The 17,341-nt window shown below is 46.3% G+C and overlaps 1 protein-coding gene across 4 annotated transcripts in view; it reads right to left on the bottom strand.

Annotated features, from left to right (window-relative positions):
- Positions 1 to 17,341, bottom strand: part of ADGRA1 (adhesion G protein-coupled receptor A1) — a 1,087,584-nt gene that overhangs the window by 141,875 nt on the left and 928,368 nt on the right. The window lies entirely within an intron of this gene.

The following is a 17,341-nucleotide window of genomic DNA, read 5'->3' as shown; positions in this document are numbered from 1 at the left end:
ACCGGCGGTGGGGAGCCCCCTGAGCTCGGGGAGAGGCTCCTCCAGGAAGAGGACTCGGTCGGCGGCGGCCCAGGGGACAGGACGGTCTTGTGGGCTGTCGCCGCAAAGAAAGCAGCGGACGCCCACCGCCAGTGCCCACGCGGCTGCCCAGGAGGGTGGCTGTGGTGGAGGGGACGCATCGGCTGCGTCCTCTGGAGCTGGGACGGTGGAGGACGGCTACAGCGAAGAAGAAGAAGGAGCCCTCAGGTCGGGGGATGAATTCGAGGAGCCGCTGGCGGACGACATCGCAGTATCGAATTCCGTCTCCGCGTCACGGTCGGGTGAGCTAGCCGTGGATTCGGCATTGCTTGCGGCGCGGGGTGCGGGTGCTGGGGAGGTGGCTGCGGGCACGGCAGCGCCAGAGGGGTCAGTTTTACTTAGCCAGTTGCTGGGGCTTTTGCAGGGTTTAGCGCGAGCGCCGCCGGCGGCGACGGCCTGGACAGGGTCGGCGGTGGATGGCGCGGCGGCGGCTAGCGGCGAGAAGATGCCGGTGGGGGCGGGTGTAGGTAGCGGAGTAGTGGAGACTGCAGGCGAAAAAGCGGGAGAAAAGGAAAAGGAAAAGGAAGATGAGGTGGTGCGGCTGGATGATAGGGCTAAGAGCGAGGTGTATGTGTGCTTTGAGGGACCGCTAGGGGCGCACCTCAAAAAAGAGGTGAGGGAAAAAATTTGGAAAGGGGAGTATGTGGAGATATTTTCCCTGCTGCCCCTGGAGAAATTTAACCTAGACAAGGTGAAGCCGAGCGATTCCAAGAAGGAAAAGGAGGAGGAAGAAAAACGCCGTTATAGGCTCATTCCTCGTTCCTTTTCCAATTGGTTGCAGGCGTTCGCAATTTTGGCTAGCGTGGTGGGGGAAAAGGAGCCGGAGCACTGCTCGGCTCTATTTGGCTATATGGATGCAGTCGGGGAGGCGTATCGCACGTACGGGGGTTTGGCATGGCTGCGGTATGATGAGCAGTTTAGGCAGCGGAAGGCGTTGCGGCCCGGCATGCGGTGGGACCATAAGGACATTTCCTTATGGATGCGCTTAATGGCGGCCCCGAGCCAGCCCTTTCGTGCCGGTGCCGGGGGACCGGGCGCCGGGCCCTCGGGGATTCAGAAAAAGGGATTGTGCTGGCAATTTAACGAAGGCCAGTGCAAATTTGGCGCAGCGTGTAGGTTCAAGCATGAGTGCTCCGGCTGCGGGGGGGGACATAGCTTGTCCAAATGCTTTAAAAAAGGGAGAGGCAAGGCTGGGGACGGGTCTGGAAAAAGGGAGGACGCCGGTGAAAATAGAGGCGATGGCGCCGTTTTTAAGTAGGTACCCGGACGGGGCAGCGGCGTCGCTTTTGCGGTTTGGTTTTTTGTACGGTTTTCAGATTCCGTCGGCGGTTGAGGCGTTGCCTCCGGTTTGTCGCAACTTACGGTCGGCGAGGGACCACCCTATGGTTGTGGGTGAGAAGTTGGGTAAAGAGGTTGAGCTGGGCAGGATGGGGGGGCCATTTGAGAGCCCTCCATGCGGTAATTTGGTGGTGTCCCCGCTGGGGGTGGTGCCAAAGAAGGAGCCGAATAAATTTCGGCTCATTCATCATCTTTCATTTCCGGAGGGGTCGTCTGTGAATGACGGCATTGCGCCGGAATTGTCGGCAGTGTACTACGTCTCGTTTGACAAAGCGTTGGACTTGGTACGGGCGGCAGGACGCGGTGCATTGATGGCAAAGGCGGATGTAGAATCGGCGTTTCGTTTGTTGCCGGTGCATCCGGAGAGTCAGCACCTTTTGGGTTGCTGGTGGAACGGGAAGTTTTATGTTGATCGTTGTTTGCCCATGGGCTGTTCGATTTCTTGTTCATATTTTGAGGCGTTTAGCTCCTTTGTTGAGTGGGTGGTGCGGGACGTGTCCGGCTTGTCATCCATTATTCATTATTTGGATGATTTTCTGTGTGTTGGTCCGGCGGGTTCCATGGTTTGCGCTGGTTTGTTGTTCGCCTTGCAGAGAGTGGCGGATCGGTTCGGGATCCCTTTGGCGCAGGAAAAAACGGAGGGGCCGGCGCCGGTTATGCGGTTCCTGGGGATTGAGATCGACTCGCTGGCCATGGAATGTAGGTTGCCAGAGGACAAGATTGTGGATTTGCGGAGTGCGGTTGCAGCAATGCTGGCAGCAAAAAAAGTGCGGCTTAAGGTGGTGCAGTCTTTGCTTGGAAAGCTGAATTTTGCATGCAGGATTATGCCGATGGGGCGTGTTTTCGCCAGGAGGTTGGCGGCGTACGGTCATCGGCGCATTTTGTGCGGGTCACGCGGGAGATCAAGGCAGACTTGTTGGTTTGGGACGTCTTCTTGCGACATTTTAACGGCCGCACTTTGTGGTTGAAGAAGGTGGTGCCCAATGATGCTCTGGAACTATATACGGATGCGGCCGGGTCGGCGGGTTTCGGCGCCATTTTTTAGGGTCATTGGTGTGTGGGAAGGTGGCCCGAGGATTGGCGACAGGGTGGCCTTGTCAAAAATCTGGCCCTGCTCGAGTTGTTTCCAATCGTGGTGGCGGTGGAGTTGTGGGGGTCGCAATTTTCGGGACGAAAGGTGTGCTTCCATTGCGATAATCAGGCAGTTGTACATGCAATCAACAGCTTGTCAGCGAAATCTGGACCTGTAGTAGCATATTTGCGGCATTTGGTGCTCAAGTGTTTGCTGTGGAATATTCATGTGGTTGCAAAACATGTGCTGGGGGTGGATAACGGGGTGGCTGACGCTTTATCTCGTTTTCAGTTCCACAGGTTTCGGGAGTTACTGCCGGGGGCGGACGAGGTCGGAGCGGTGTGCCCAGAGGAATTGTGGAGCCTGGTGAGGCAGTGATTGCGGGTTTGATTAGGAATTCGGTGACCGAGGTGACTTGGTGCCGTTATGCTAAGGTGTGGGTTGAGTGGCAGGCAGTGCTGGGTGAGATGTTTGGTAACGGGCGAGCGGATTATTTACTGGCGCTCTTGGCATTGGTGAGTGAGGATTTTAGGGCTGGGAGGTCAGCGTCGGCGGTGGCGATTAGGGTGGCGGCCGTGGCCTTCTGGTTAAAGGTTAGGGGTGAGCAGGACGTTTCAAGGGACTTTCGGGTACGGCAAGCATTGAAAGGTTTTCGGAAAGGGGTGAAGGTGCGGGACACTAGGCGGCCCATTTCATTGGACTTGTTACGGCGTTTGGTGGATGGTTTGCAGGGGATTTGTGTCTCAGTGTATGAGACGGTGTTGTTTAAAACTGCTTTCGTGTTGGCTTTTTTCGGGGCTTTTCGGATAGGAGAATTGGTGAGCCCGTCAAGGGTGATTGGGGGTGGTGTGCTATTCGAGGATGTGTCGGTAGAGGGACGGAGAGTGGAGTGTCGGCTTCGGCGGTCCAAGACGGACCAGATGGGTCGGGGCAGGTTGGTAGTGTTGTATGCGGTGCAAGGGGATGGCTTGTGCCCGGTGCAGGTGGTGAGTCGGTTTTGTGGTCTGCGGGGCGGTCTTCCGGGCCCGCTGCTACGTCACGAGGACGGGGCTTGGTTGTCTCGTTATCAGTTTGTGGCAGTGCTGAGGAGTTGTTTGCGCTGGGCGGGTGAGCGCCCAGAGGATTATGGGTCCCATTCGTTCAGGATTGGGGCGGCTACCGAGGCTTCTCGTTGGGGTCTTGGAGATGACATGGTGAGACGGATTGGTCGGTGGGAGTCCTCTCGTTTTCGTGGTTATGTGCGCCCGCAGTTATTATCTCGTTGAGGGTTCTGATGGGGAGTTGTTTGTTTTGCCGTTAGGTTTTGTTGTTCTTTGTTGCAATCTGGAGTGCTGGTGTTGTTGTTAAAATTGTTTCCTTTATTGTAGGAGTGTGTCTGGTCTGGATCCTGGGGCACTCGTTCGTTTTTTGGGGGGCCCGTCGGGCCGACGCTCGCCCGAATGGTCGGCAGTTGGGTCTGGACAGGTCGCTGGCGTCGGTCAAGTGGATTGGAGTGCGGGGCATGGAATGGAGCAGGGTCGTGCCGGAATTCGAGTACTATTGTAGGATGGACAGACCCCCGAACGTGTTGGTTTTGCACGTGGGGGGTAATGACCTGGGTTCGCGGGCATCCCGCGATCTGATTCGGGACATTAAGATCGACCTACTGCGGTTATGGGCAAGGTATCCGGGCCTGATAGTGGTGTGGTCGGATATTGTGGCCAGATTATGGTGGAGGGGGGCCCGGTCGGTTGAGAAGATTAATCGCGCCCGGGCACAAGTGAACAGGGTGGTTGCGCGTTTCGTGCGGAGAAACGGCGGCGTGGTGGTGAGGCATGTGGACCTGGAATCGGCGAAGTGGCAGTTTCGGAGAGGTGATGGGGTTCATCTTAATGACATTGGTTCTGATTTATGGGCCCTGGGTTTGCGGGATGGCGTGGAGCAAGCCTTGGGCGTGTGGCGGGTCCAGGCCACGTAAGGTGTCACGTGTCCTGTCCTGTGGCGGGGGTAGGTCTGGTCCAGAAGCGGTTGTAAGGGATTTGTAGCTGGACCGAGAGGCACTGTCTTGGTATGGTGTCTCTGGGTTCCGGGAAATTGCAGGCACGGGGTTCTGCAAAGTTTGGGGGGTATTAATCCGTGGGGTGATTAATACCTCATCTCTGGGTCGGAGTGTTGCGGCCAGGGATTTGGTGTAGGAAAGGGTTTCTGGACCGGGCCTACATAGGGTTTCATGTACCGTTTATTATTATGTGTTACCTATTATTGTGTGTTTGGGGTCGCCCGTTGGACGGCGCCCCCTTTGTGGTAGTATGTTAATAATAGGTAATAAAGGCTGCTGTGGCCAATTTGTTTAACCAAGTCGCATGCAGTCGGTGTATTATTTTTAGGTTAAGTTTTAAGGGGTATAGTAACCATCACGACCGGAAAATCCTTCCTCAGTGGTCAAGAAAGCCATGGACCCCATAGGGGGGAGGGGCGACATGACCAGAGGGAAGGGAGGGAGTGAGGGGTTAATAAAGGTATAATGAGGGGCATTATGGGAAGGTATAGGGGATTGGTGGAGAAAAGGATCCCTGTAGGGGAGGGGGGGGGAGTATAAAAGCGATGAGGGAGGGTCTTACCTCCCCTTTTGGACTCCGGACGGCGACAGATTCCCGCCCACCCTCCCTTTTTTGCGTTTGTGAGTTTGTTTAACTATGTTCAAAAAAAAAAAGGAATTATTATAAAAGGAATGTATGTTTTGTCGCAGCAGCGGGGGTAGGTCTGGTCCAGAAGCGGTTGGAAGGGATTTGTAGCTGGACCGAGAGGCACTGTCTTGGTATGGTGTCTCTGGGTTCCGGGAAATTGCAGGCACGGGGTTCTGCAAAGTTTGGGGGGTATTAATCCGTGGGGTGATTAATACCTCATCTCTGGGTCGGAGTGTTGCGGCCAGGGATTTGGTGTAGGAAAGGGTTTCTGGACCGGGCCTACATAGGGTTTCATGTACCGTTTATTATTATGTGTTACCTATTATTGTGTGTTTGGGGTCGCCCGTTGGACGGCGCCCCCTTTGTGGTAGTATGTTAATAATAGGTAATAAAGGCTGCTGTGGCCAATTTGTTTAACCAAGTCGCATGCAGTCGGTGTATTATTTTTAGGTTAAGTTTTAAGGGGTATAGTAACCATCACGACCGGAAAATCCTTCCTCAGTGGTCATGTTCTAATAGGCAGTCACAGCATAGCCCTCAGGGCTTTACCCAAATCTTGGACTGTCTATATAAATGCATGGGCCCTGGTGGTCACATCTTCAGGTGTCACAGTGACCGTTGCAACTCATTGTTAACACTATAATTGTTATTTAAAGCAACACTAAAGCGATATTTTTTTATTGCACTGCTGGAGTGATGCTTTAAATGTTAACCTATATATATATATATATATATATATATATGCATATATTCCAACATAGGGGACATATATTTTAGGGTAGGCCCAGGATGAGAGACATATATATTAGATTGGTGTACTAGTTTTTATGTATACCCTTTTTCACTTGTAAGGCGCCATGGAATAATGGCGCTATAATAATAAATAAAAATAATAATAATATTAGAATGGGAACACGATGGGTACATATATACAAGGATGGGGTCTACAATGGGGATATATGCCATGATTGGGCCCAGAATGGGGAACATATATACCAGGATGGAGGCCATAAATACCAAGATGAGATACATAAATACCAAGACAGGGGACATATATACCAGGATGGAGGACATATATACATGATGGGCCCAGGATGAAGACATATATAATAGGATAGGGCCTAGGATGGGGGACATATATACCATGATGAGAACATATATAGCAGGATGGAGGACATATATACATGATGGGTCCAGGATGGGGACATATATATTAGGCTAGGGCGTAGGATGGGGATATATACCATGATAAGAACCAGAATGAGGAACATATATACCAGGATGGAGGACATATATATATCAGGATGGGGAACATATATATCGGGATGGGGGACATATATACTAGGATAGGGCCTAGGATGGGGATATATACCATGATAAGAGACAGAATGAGGAACATATATACCAGGATGGAGGACATATATATCAGGATGGGGGACATATATATCAGGATGGGGGACATATATGCTAGGATAGGCACAGGATGGGGTGTATATATATATATATATATACCTGAGAGAGACATTAGTATATTTTGGAGGGCATTACTACATAATAGGGAAGCGACCCATATGTATTTTTAGGATTTAGAAAGCTACATGGGCCCATGCATCTGACCAGCGTGCAGTGGGGTGGGTATGGGGGGGGGCGAGATCTAAATCTTGTATTAGGGCACATCTAGATATGCCACTGACCAAGAATGAGGCAAAAAGGATCAACACTGCAAAACAATAGCGGGGTTGTTTGTATTCAGCAGAGCCACATGTTGTCGTCCTATCCACGGTCATGCACTTATACTACAATAAGGTTCATATTTGGAAAAAAGTTCCAAGGACTTACTGAAATATAAATCTGAATTTGTAATAACGAGGACATGTCATATTCAGGAAGTAATATTATTTCAGAAGATAAGTATTTGGTAAGATCTAGAAAGAAGCTCAGACTGTCCTTGCTGAAGAAATTATTTCCATTACAGATTCTATTCTGAAAAATATGTGATGAGAACATTTTAAAGGAATAACAAACCCAGAGATGAATGACCTAAGCCGGTAACACAAGAAAATATAGGTGCAACGTCTATAGGATAAATTTAGAGAGGTTAATTTTTGATTGATCTTTTTCTTTGTTCTGGATGGGGTCAGGGGTTCCTGTGGGGTTGAGCCTAATGTATCTTTTTTCCAATTGCAGAAAAAGCAGTGGGGACGGATCTTGCTGTAGGAAGTTGTCCTACGGCCAGGCAGCAGTTTTACTTGTGATATGTGAGAAAGGAGGGGAAATTAGTGATTTATTGGAACAAATTTGGAAAAAAAATGGCCTGTTTCACATCATTAGATGCAATATGAGACAGGATTGAAAAGATGTTAATACCCTGTGGAGAACATATGATGAGTAAACTTTTTATGACCCTTTTATGTAGCTGTTTTCTTGTTGTATTGATCACACATGGGGACTGCCACCGTGTCCCTGCAATAAGATGTGGGCTTTGGTTGTAATAAAAAGATGCAGGCTATTTAAAGGGGGTGGATGCCCAGATTAGGCTGCTCTTCTGATGTCCCCCATCTCACGAAGGGATGATGTCTAGCCCCCTAGACTTTCAAGTTTTGTAATTTGCTGCAGCAGTCAGGTCACGTGACCACAACAAGATAGGTTGTCATTCAGAATGTCCATGCTCCACAAAGAAGTCAAACATGGATGTGCTGCCAGATCCTCGCTACAGCCACTGCAAAACCGGGTCAGTCTCTGGACTAAGATAGGCAAGGACGAACCTGAAGAAAAGGTTGCTGTCATGGGTTCTGTTCATCGTGAGGTATCCTGAATAACTCTTCACATTTGCTGATGGTAGTATTCCTTGAAGGCTTAACTCACGAGCTTCATTGACCTTCCCACTGTCCAGATAAGGTGTGAGGAAGAGTGGATTCCCAGGTTCCCCTTTATTTGTTGGTTGAACCCTCACTCCATTAAATCTGTGACTTAAGGAACTTCCAGGCTACCAACCACCCACACCAGCGTCATATCTCTGAGACTATACATTCTTCTTCACACTACACACAGTCAGCCAGACAGCGGCTGTAGCCTCACCCCCGGCTCCTGAAGAAGAGAACAAGATGTAAATTGGACAATCCCTTTAACCTTCAACATGACACAATCAATATTGATAGGCTAAGAGGGTCCTTTGTGATCCCATCATACTGAATCTCTGAAACACGGACCTCGTGCAGACAGACAACCCAGTGTTCATTGATGAACTCCAGAACTGTCTGACCATATTGTCTATGATTGGGCTACAAAGAGATCAGTAACTATACTATTTATTGCTATATTGTAGTATTACAAGATTGCAGGTTCAAGTCCTCTAGCAGCACTAAAAGTATAATAAAAAAATAAAAAAATTCTAAAAAATAAAATATGTCAAAGATTAATTCCTCCTCGTTTACCAGTCAAAAATAAAGAAATAATAATAATAAAAAAAGGAAAGATATTTAGTGTTCACATTTGCCTATAAAAGTCAAATCCATAAAACAGGGACAGACATAACATTAGTGCAATGTGTGTAGCCACAAAAGGGGTCGGAGGCCCACGTCCATCTCCAAAGCAGGAGGAATTGTGCATTATGATGAGCTTTGGGATTGCAAAGGACCCTTTTCAGTCTGTATTAGCCTCTGATTAGGGATGATCGAATACATCGATTATCCGGCTTCGCGAATAATTTCCGAATACCTCAAGGCTATTCGACTGTTCGCGAATATTCGATGCGCGATGTAAGTCTATGGGAAACCTGAATAACAACTATTCGGAACTATTCGGGCTTCCCATAGACTTACACTGCACATCGAATAGTCGAATAGCGGTGAGGTATTCGGAAAATATTCGTGAAGCTGGATAATCGAAGTATACGATCATCCCTACCTCTGATATAAAAATATAAAATTATTTAACCCATGCGTTAAACACCAAAAAGAAAAAAAAAAAACTGCAGAATTGTCAATGTTTAGTCGTTGCACTTCTCACCCTGCAGAATTGACATTTTTCACCCCTCCCAACCGCCCATTCCAACCCAAATACTAAATAAAAAGCAATCAAAATGTTATGTGTATCTTAAAATAATATCCATAAAAGCTACGGCTTGGCAAACATAAAAGAAGAAGACCTCTAACACGTCCATCGATTGAAAAATAAAAAAACTATAATAAAAATAGTATACAATATAATAGAAACTATATAAAAATGGCGACACAAACCACATTTTTTTTTTAATCATTTTCTGAATTTTGCAACTATTAAAATGGAAAAAAAACCTTAGAATTTTGGTATGGCTATAATCATACTCCCCATAAGAATTATGATACCAGGTGATATTTATAGTACTATGATCTCTGTAAAAAGAAAATCCAAAAAATAATGGCCTAATTGAATTTTTTCACCATTTTTCCTAACTTGGAGCTGTTTTTCTGTTTTTTTTGGGGTTTTTTTTCAGAACATTACATGATAAAATGAATGGTGTGATTAAAAATTACTACTTTTCTGGCAAAAAAAGCAAGGCCTCTTATGGCTATGTATACTATACAGAAAAAAAAGTTATAGTTATTGGTAATAGGCGAGAAAGAAATGAAAGTATAAAAACAAAAAATTCAACAAGTGAGAAAGGGGTTAACATTATCTGTCTAACCAGTCTAAAAATTTCTAAAGACCAAAATAAAAGATAATATTAACCCCTTCACGACCAGCCGATTTTTCGCTTTCCGTTTTTTTTTCGCCATTCTTTTTCTGAGACGTAACTTTTTTATTTTTCAGTCAATATGGTCATGTGAGGGCTCATTTTTTGCGGAACGAGCTGTACTTTTAAATGAAACCATACGTTTTACCATATAGTGTACTGGAAAACGGCAAACAAATTCAAAATGCAGAAAAATTGCAAAAAAAGTGAGATAGAACTATTGTTTTTGAGATATTTTATTCACTGTGTTCACTATATGGTAAAACTGATGTGTGGGTGTGATGCCTCAAGTCAGTGCGAGTTCGTAAACACCAAACATGTATAGGTTTACTTTTATATAAGGGATTAAAAAAAAATCGGAAATTTGACCGCAAAAAGTGGCGCACGTTTTACGCCATATTCCGTGACCCGTAGCGTTCTCATTTTTCGGGATCTATGGCTCAGTGACGGCTTATTTTTTGATAAAGATTCTGCTCGTGCCTAGCAGGCACACATCTCAGCTGTGAAAATCAGCTGACATGTGCGCCGATCGCGGCATGCTGCTGCCGGCAGACCGCGGGCAGTAACATTATGACCACTAGGACGTAATTTTACGGCCTGCGGTCGTTAAGGGGTTAATGACATTTTAATATACATGTGCCAAAGTATAACACCTACAAAAAGTATAACTTGTCTGACAAAATACAAAGACGTCAAACAATAAAACGTTATGACCTTTGAAATGCAATAATGAAATGAAAAAAGGGTTGTCCAGTCTAAAACGACAAGTCTCCAGTCTCTATGTGTCACTCCATGTGGCTGCAGACTTGGGAATCCTCACATTGTATGCACTATGCGCTGTGAGGATTCTCCGGTGTCAGAGCCGAGAATGGCAGTCACATGGCTGCAAGTACGCGATATGCAGACCCCCAGCTAGAATCTGACTAGATGGACCTGGTCTTGCGCAATACACTAGCATGGAGTGAGGCTTCAGCCATCTATTGGAATTCTGTCGGTGAGTCTGCATGTAACGCCCATACCGGCATCCCCGTGCTATCCTGCCCCCCTCCCATGGTGTGGATGTTGGTTCTCTCACCTGCCCAGATACCCTGTGGTGGCTGCCCTGCCCCTAGTCCATGCTGCTGTCTCCCAGAGCCTGTGTACACCTCAGAGGCTACCTGGTTCTGCCCAAAGGGTGAGAGCATAGCCATGCCCCTTTTCTTCAAGGGCCAGTGTACCCTAACCCAGAAGTATCTCTCAGGTCAGCTGAGAGGTTGCAGGTATTTAAAGCACCTTCCCCTTAAGGGAGGTGCCTGGGCAATGAGTCTCATAAGTTGCTAGTTCTCAGGTCCATACCACTGTTGCTGCTGTTTCCACTGCTGCACTGGCTACATGCTGCAGCTGACTTATCTTTGTGTTTTAGTGTTCTGCTGATCCACTGCTGCTGTTATCCCAAGTCTGCCATGACAAGCTGCCATGCTGGCCACCAACCACGATATCAGGTGCCGTAAAAGTATCATCACCAGCTGCTTCTGTATTCATTCATCCCAGCCAAAACTCCATTACCTGCTGCCGGTGTTACCGATCACCAGACACTGTCTCTCCCATATCCCTGGGGCCACTTGTTGCAGCACCAATCTTTCCAAGTGGCACCCGGTCTAACACCTGCAACGTAGCACCCTGACCATTAGAGACTTTGGTTTCAGACCAGGTGTGGTTCCACAGTCAAGCCTCTCTGGGTTTTCTGTGTGCTGTGGCTCAGTGGGTCCGCTAAATCCCCTGCTTTCTCCACGAGCATAGACTGCATATCACACAGTCGCGGCCTCACAACCGCTGTTCCCGGCTCTAACACCGGAGAATCCTCACAGTGCACACGATGCTAGCATTCCCAAGTCCGTAGTGACATAGAGTAACTACAAACGTGTCATTTTAGACTGACAACCTCTTTATCATTGTCCTCAAGCTCTTAACAGTCTTGGTCCAAACTGGATTATTGTAGGATCCGCTGAGATTTCTTAAAATTGATGCTTATTGTCTCACAGGTATCACTTTTTCAATGTCGCTGCGATTCATTTATCCGATGCTCAACTTTTCCTCCATATTCATGTCAACAGTCTATATAAATACTCGTAATAAAACTTTTTCATAAGAAATCTTTTCCATAAACGGAATAAACTATTGTCACTGAGAAGCCGGATATCCATAGCAACTATCCCGATTGCAAGGAAAAAGCAAAAGCCATAATGCAGGATGGAGGACGTCTTACTTTTCACACCACTAAGCTGTTTATTCCACACAATTCTTCTCTTAGATAACGGAATTGTTCCTATATTGCGATAACGCTCATTTCATAACACGGTAATTGTGCGGAGGAGAACACAAACTTAAAGCAACAAAATATGGAAAACGGCTTGGATGCGAAAAGCTGAAATGATAGAGAATGTAATAGAAAATAACAATTTCAGAGATTGCTTTTTAGTTTGCCAGAATATATGATTTCCTTCAAAAAATGGTTTCCTATTTAGAAAGAATGAATAGCTCAAAATTGTGTTGGAAAAAAAAATCTGGATGGTTTAGCGCAAGACTCCAGCTTCAATGCTAAATCTGTAGCATGGCACTAACTGCGGTGTATCATTTATACTGCGGCACACTGCTACTAGGAAAAGAGACATTCATGCGGGCGTCACATGATACGATACGCCCCTGTCGTTTGTGCGCCACGGGCAATTAGTTGCCCGTGGCGCACAGTCGTTACACCCCCGTCACACATACTTACCTGCTGAGCAACCTCGCTGTGGGCGGCGAATATCCACTTCCTGAAGGGGGTGGTACGTTCGGCGTCACAGCGACGTCACACAGCCGCCGGCCAATAGAAGCGGAGGGGCGGAGATGAGCGGGACGTAAACATCCCACCCACCTTCTTCGTTCAGCAGTGCCGGTGGCCGCAGGTAAGCTGCAGTTCATCGTTCCCGGGGTGTCACACGGAGCAATGTGTGCTACCCCGGGTACGATGAACAACCGGCGCAAAGAACAATAAACAATTTTTTAAAAATGAACAACGTGTAAACGATATGCGATCATTCTGAGACACTCGTAGGTGTCGCACGAAACGACGTCGCGAACGATGCCGGATGTGCGTCACAAAAACCGTGACCCCGACGACATATCGCACGATAGATCGTCTCGTGTGACGCCCGCATTAGACCCACTCAGTCCCAACGTCTCAGACCCCACTTCATGCCCCTGGTTTAAGCCATGCCTGTAATAAAATAATTTACATTTAATTTTGACAAATTGGTGGGAGATCGGTTAGTCACCCCTTCGCTCCCGGCCGATTTTCCCTTTTTCGTTTTTTGCTCCCCTTCTTCCGAGACCCTTAGCTTTTTTATTTTTTTCGTCAATCTTGTCATATAGGGGCTTATATTTTGCGATATGAGTTGTACATTTGAATGAAACCATGAGTTTTACCTTATACTGTACTAGAAAGTGGTGAAAAAAAATCCAAGTGTGGTGAAATTGCAAAAAAAGTGCAATTGCACGATGGTTTCTGGGATATTTTATTCACCGTGTTCACTATTTGGTAAAACTGATGTTCCCATATGATGCCTCAGATTGGTACGAGTTCGTAGATACTAAACATGTATACTTTTACTTTTATCTTAAAGGGGTTAAAAAAATTTAGACGTTTGTCCAAAAAACAAAAATTGTGCTTTTGGCGCCATTTTCTGCTACCCGTGGTGTTCTCATTTTTCGGGATCTAGGGCTCAGTGATGGCTTATGTTTTGCGTCTTGAGCTGACATTTTTATTTCTACAATTTTTGAGCAGATGCTACAGTTTGATCGCCATTTTTAAAAATTTTTGCAGGGACCAAAAAACATAATTTTGCCGTTTGGAATGTTTTTCTCACCACACCATGTATCGATCAGATTAATTGATTTTATATTGACATATCGGGCATTTCTGAATGCAGCAATACCAAATATAGCTATAGCACCGCACGACCATCTCTACCCTCACCTACTGTATCCTCACCCATATCTTGTAGACTGTGAGCCCTCGCGGGCAGGTACCTCTATCCTCCTATAGCAGTCTGGATCTTGTTCTGTTTATGATTATTGTACTTGTCTCTACTATGTGTACCCCTTTTCACATGTAATGCGCCATGGAATAAATGGCGCTATAATAATAATTAATATTTTTTATTTTTTAAAAAGTTATATTTTCAATGGGGCAAATGGGGGGTGATTTGAACTTTGTTTTTATTCATTCATATTTTCAAAAACTTATTTTTTTTTTACATTTTATATTTATTTTACTAGTCCCTCTAAGGGACTTTATGGATTTACTGTCTGATCACTTGTGCAGTTCTGTTGATCAGAGCTGCACAGCTCTGATTAGTAGACATGGAGCGTTCCTGTAACAGTCGCTGCTCTGTTGGCTCGCACCGGAAATATGTCATGATAACGACAGGCGTCATCACATGACCTGTCACTATGATGGCAACCATTGGCTCCTCATGATTGCATCACGGGGCCACCGATGGTGGCAGGTAACAGTGTGATCCCCGCCGCAGCCATTAAAATGTGACAGCGTTATCTAAGTGGCAAGGAGGTGCAGGTGGATCATGGAGCCACCCTCACCTAATAGCCCCACATGTATGCTGTTTAAATCAGCAGACATGTGCAGGGATCACTGCCAGCTCACCGCAGCAGCCGGCGGTGATTACCCCAACATGACCAACATTACCAGCACATCATTGTCCCACAAACAAAGTCCATTTTAATTAATAGTTCTTGGAATAATAATAAGTTTCATAATTTGACGTGTTAAAAACAAATGTTCCTGTGCTGAGATCATCTTATAAGTGTGTCCCTGCACTGTATTGTCTTTATTTGATGTGTACGACTATGCGGAGCTTCTCCAGTTTCTGGTCAGCAGATGCCACAGCTCCTGCCAGTAGTAACCTATCAGTGCTGTGTGATCAAGTCACCGGGTTGGGTGATGGCACCACATCCAGATCTCTAATCTTAAAGGGAACCTGTCATCAGAAATTTTGCTTTAAACCTAAATGTTTCCCCCTCTGCAGCTCCTGGGCTGCATTCTAGCAAGGTTCCTGTTGTTTTTTTGCCCCCTTTTAGACCAAATATAATACTTTATAAAGTTGTACCTTTTGGGATGCAAATCTTCTAAATTATCCATGGGGCTCTCTGGTGTCCGTTACTGTCCCTCCTGCCGATATTACGCCGTCCCCCAACGCTCTATTTCAACCTCAGGACGACGCCCAGTGCGCCCGAGGTCCGGTGCATGCGCAGTGCCACTGTAGTGGGACTGTGCACTGCGTGCACAGTGTGACCGCTGGTGACGTTTGCGTAGGCACGAGATTATGGGCGGCGCTGATTGTCATCGCAAGTGCAAGCCCATAATCTAGTGCCCGCACTTTCCCTCTGCCTCCACCGTTCTGCGCGAGCGCTGGCCAGATGACCGCACGTTCCCTCTTTCCCTGGAGCAGGAAATAGATGGGAGGACCGGAGCAGGACACCACCGGTTACGGCCAGCGCTTGCGCAGAACGCTGGAGGCAGAAGAGAAAGCGCGGGCACTAGATTATGGACGGGCACTTGCGATGACAATCAGTGCCACCCATAATCTCGTTGGGGGACGGCGCACATCGGCAGGATCCACAGTAACGGACACCAGAGAGTCCGCCCCCATGGACGATTTAGAAGATTTGCATCCCAAAAGGTACAACTTTATAAAGTATTATATTTGGTCTAAAAGGGGGCAAAAAAACAACAGGAACCTTGCTAGAATGCAGCCCACGAGCTGCAGAGGGGGAAACATTTAGGATTAAAGCAAAATTTCTGAAGACAGGTTCCCTTTAAATGCCGCTGTCAGAAATTAACATGAGCATTTAAGGGGTTAAACTGTAGTGTTTGGCGCTGCTGTTAGGGTCAGATGCTGGAAATATAACAACACAGATAGCATTTGCCATATGTTGGCCAAGCTCAGCAATTGAGACTGCGCCGTACACTCATACCTGGCGTGTTTGTCTCAGTTTGGCAAGTTATCACCTATTCCACCACCGGGTTATCAGCTGATTGCTTGACTCTGCAATACTATGATTGAGCAAGTGCATTACTGCTGCATTCATTTTACTATTGGACTGCTTAAAATCTGAGCACTGTAATTGCTGTAATGCGGTATTATACAGAATCCCCTTGGACCATGAAGGGAACAGTGGTGGAAATGAATGACAATTGATCCACTTAAATGGAGCACTTTAGAGCCCCATTGCCAGAATTGGAGGAGTTCAGTGGTCAGAGCACACACCATCATCAAGTTGTTGAGGATAAGTGATAACTTGCTAAATTGGGACAACCTATTATCAAATTACTAAAGTAATCCTCTCATAATAAAATAATCACAAAATATTCCATGGCTTAGATTCTCAGTTTTTAGGTACAATCTGAGGAGTAACCGAGCACCTGGTATTCAACATCTTGCAGTATCACCATAAGGTAAATATAGCATTACACAAATTCTCATCTATCGACCAATCTATCCATCGCCTCCTCAAATCTATATATCATCTATCTGTCTGATTAACCCTATCCAACTATCTATTTATCTATCTGGTGGCCAATGGTAAAATACTGGAGGGGAGATATTTTTCACTGAGGTTATTAGCTTCAGTGATGTGAAACCTAAAATGTTAGTTGCGGCATCGATATGGTGCTGAGAGAGTTAATCGACCATGACAAGGGTTGGTTTTTTTGTGAACAGTCAAAGAGATTGGTGGGATGGCTCTACCCTAGGGTATGGTCCAGGAGGTAAAAAGAAGGCCTCTGGATCCATCGAGTGTTCTGTGTATGGAGATGTGTTGTGAAACTGAAATTACACAGAAGGGGGCGCAAATGGTTTCTTATCCGGTGGTACCAGAAAGAATTTAATTAGGTGCCCTAACCTGGTTCGGTTGTGTTAAAGAGACAACCACTATAACCATGTGTTGAGGAAGGCTGCTGCAGAACCCAGGAAGAGATAGAGTTAGAGGAGATGGAAGAAAAGGGTTAATCCGCGATGCCAGAAGATGATCACTGAAGATCAATGGGGATTAAGACATCAGATTTTATTGATCGACGAGTTTCGGAGCTGTATGACTCCTTCTTCAGGAGAAATGTACATTATTGATTTTTGTTCCTGAAGAAGGAGTCATACCGCTCTGAAATGCGTCGAACAATAAAATCAATCAAGAAATAACGTCTGGAACACCATTCTGAGTCTGAACTGGGTGCAAAAACCTAAAAAATCTACACTATATGGAGAGAAAGTATGCACACCAGTGACTATGTAAGGGGAATATATGAAAAGCAGAAACTGCTGTGTGAATACTGACATGAAAAATCCAATAGCTATATGTAAGAATGAAAATATGAAAAAATGGAATCTGCATTACTGCCATGAACATATGAATAAAGAGAAATTTAGCTATTGAATT

This window comes from Anomaloglossus baeobatrachus, chromosome 5 (assembly GCF_048569485.1).
Source record: "Anomaloglossus baeobatrachus isolate aAnoBae1 chromosome 5, aAnoBae1.hap1, whole genome shotgun sequence".
In the NCBI taxonomy this organism is placed as follows: domain Eukaryota; kingdom Metazoa; phylum Chordata; class Amphibia; order Anura; family Aromobatidae; genus Anomaloglossus; species Anomaloglossus baeobatrachus.
Note: the sequence above shows the minus strand (reverse complement) of the source record. Positions and strands in the feature narration are given on the sequence as shown.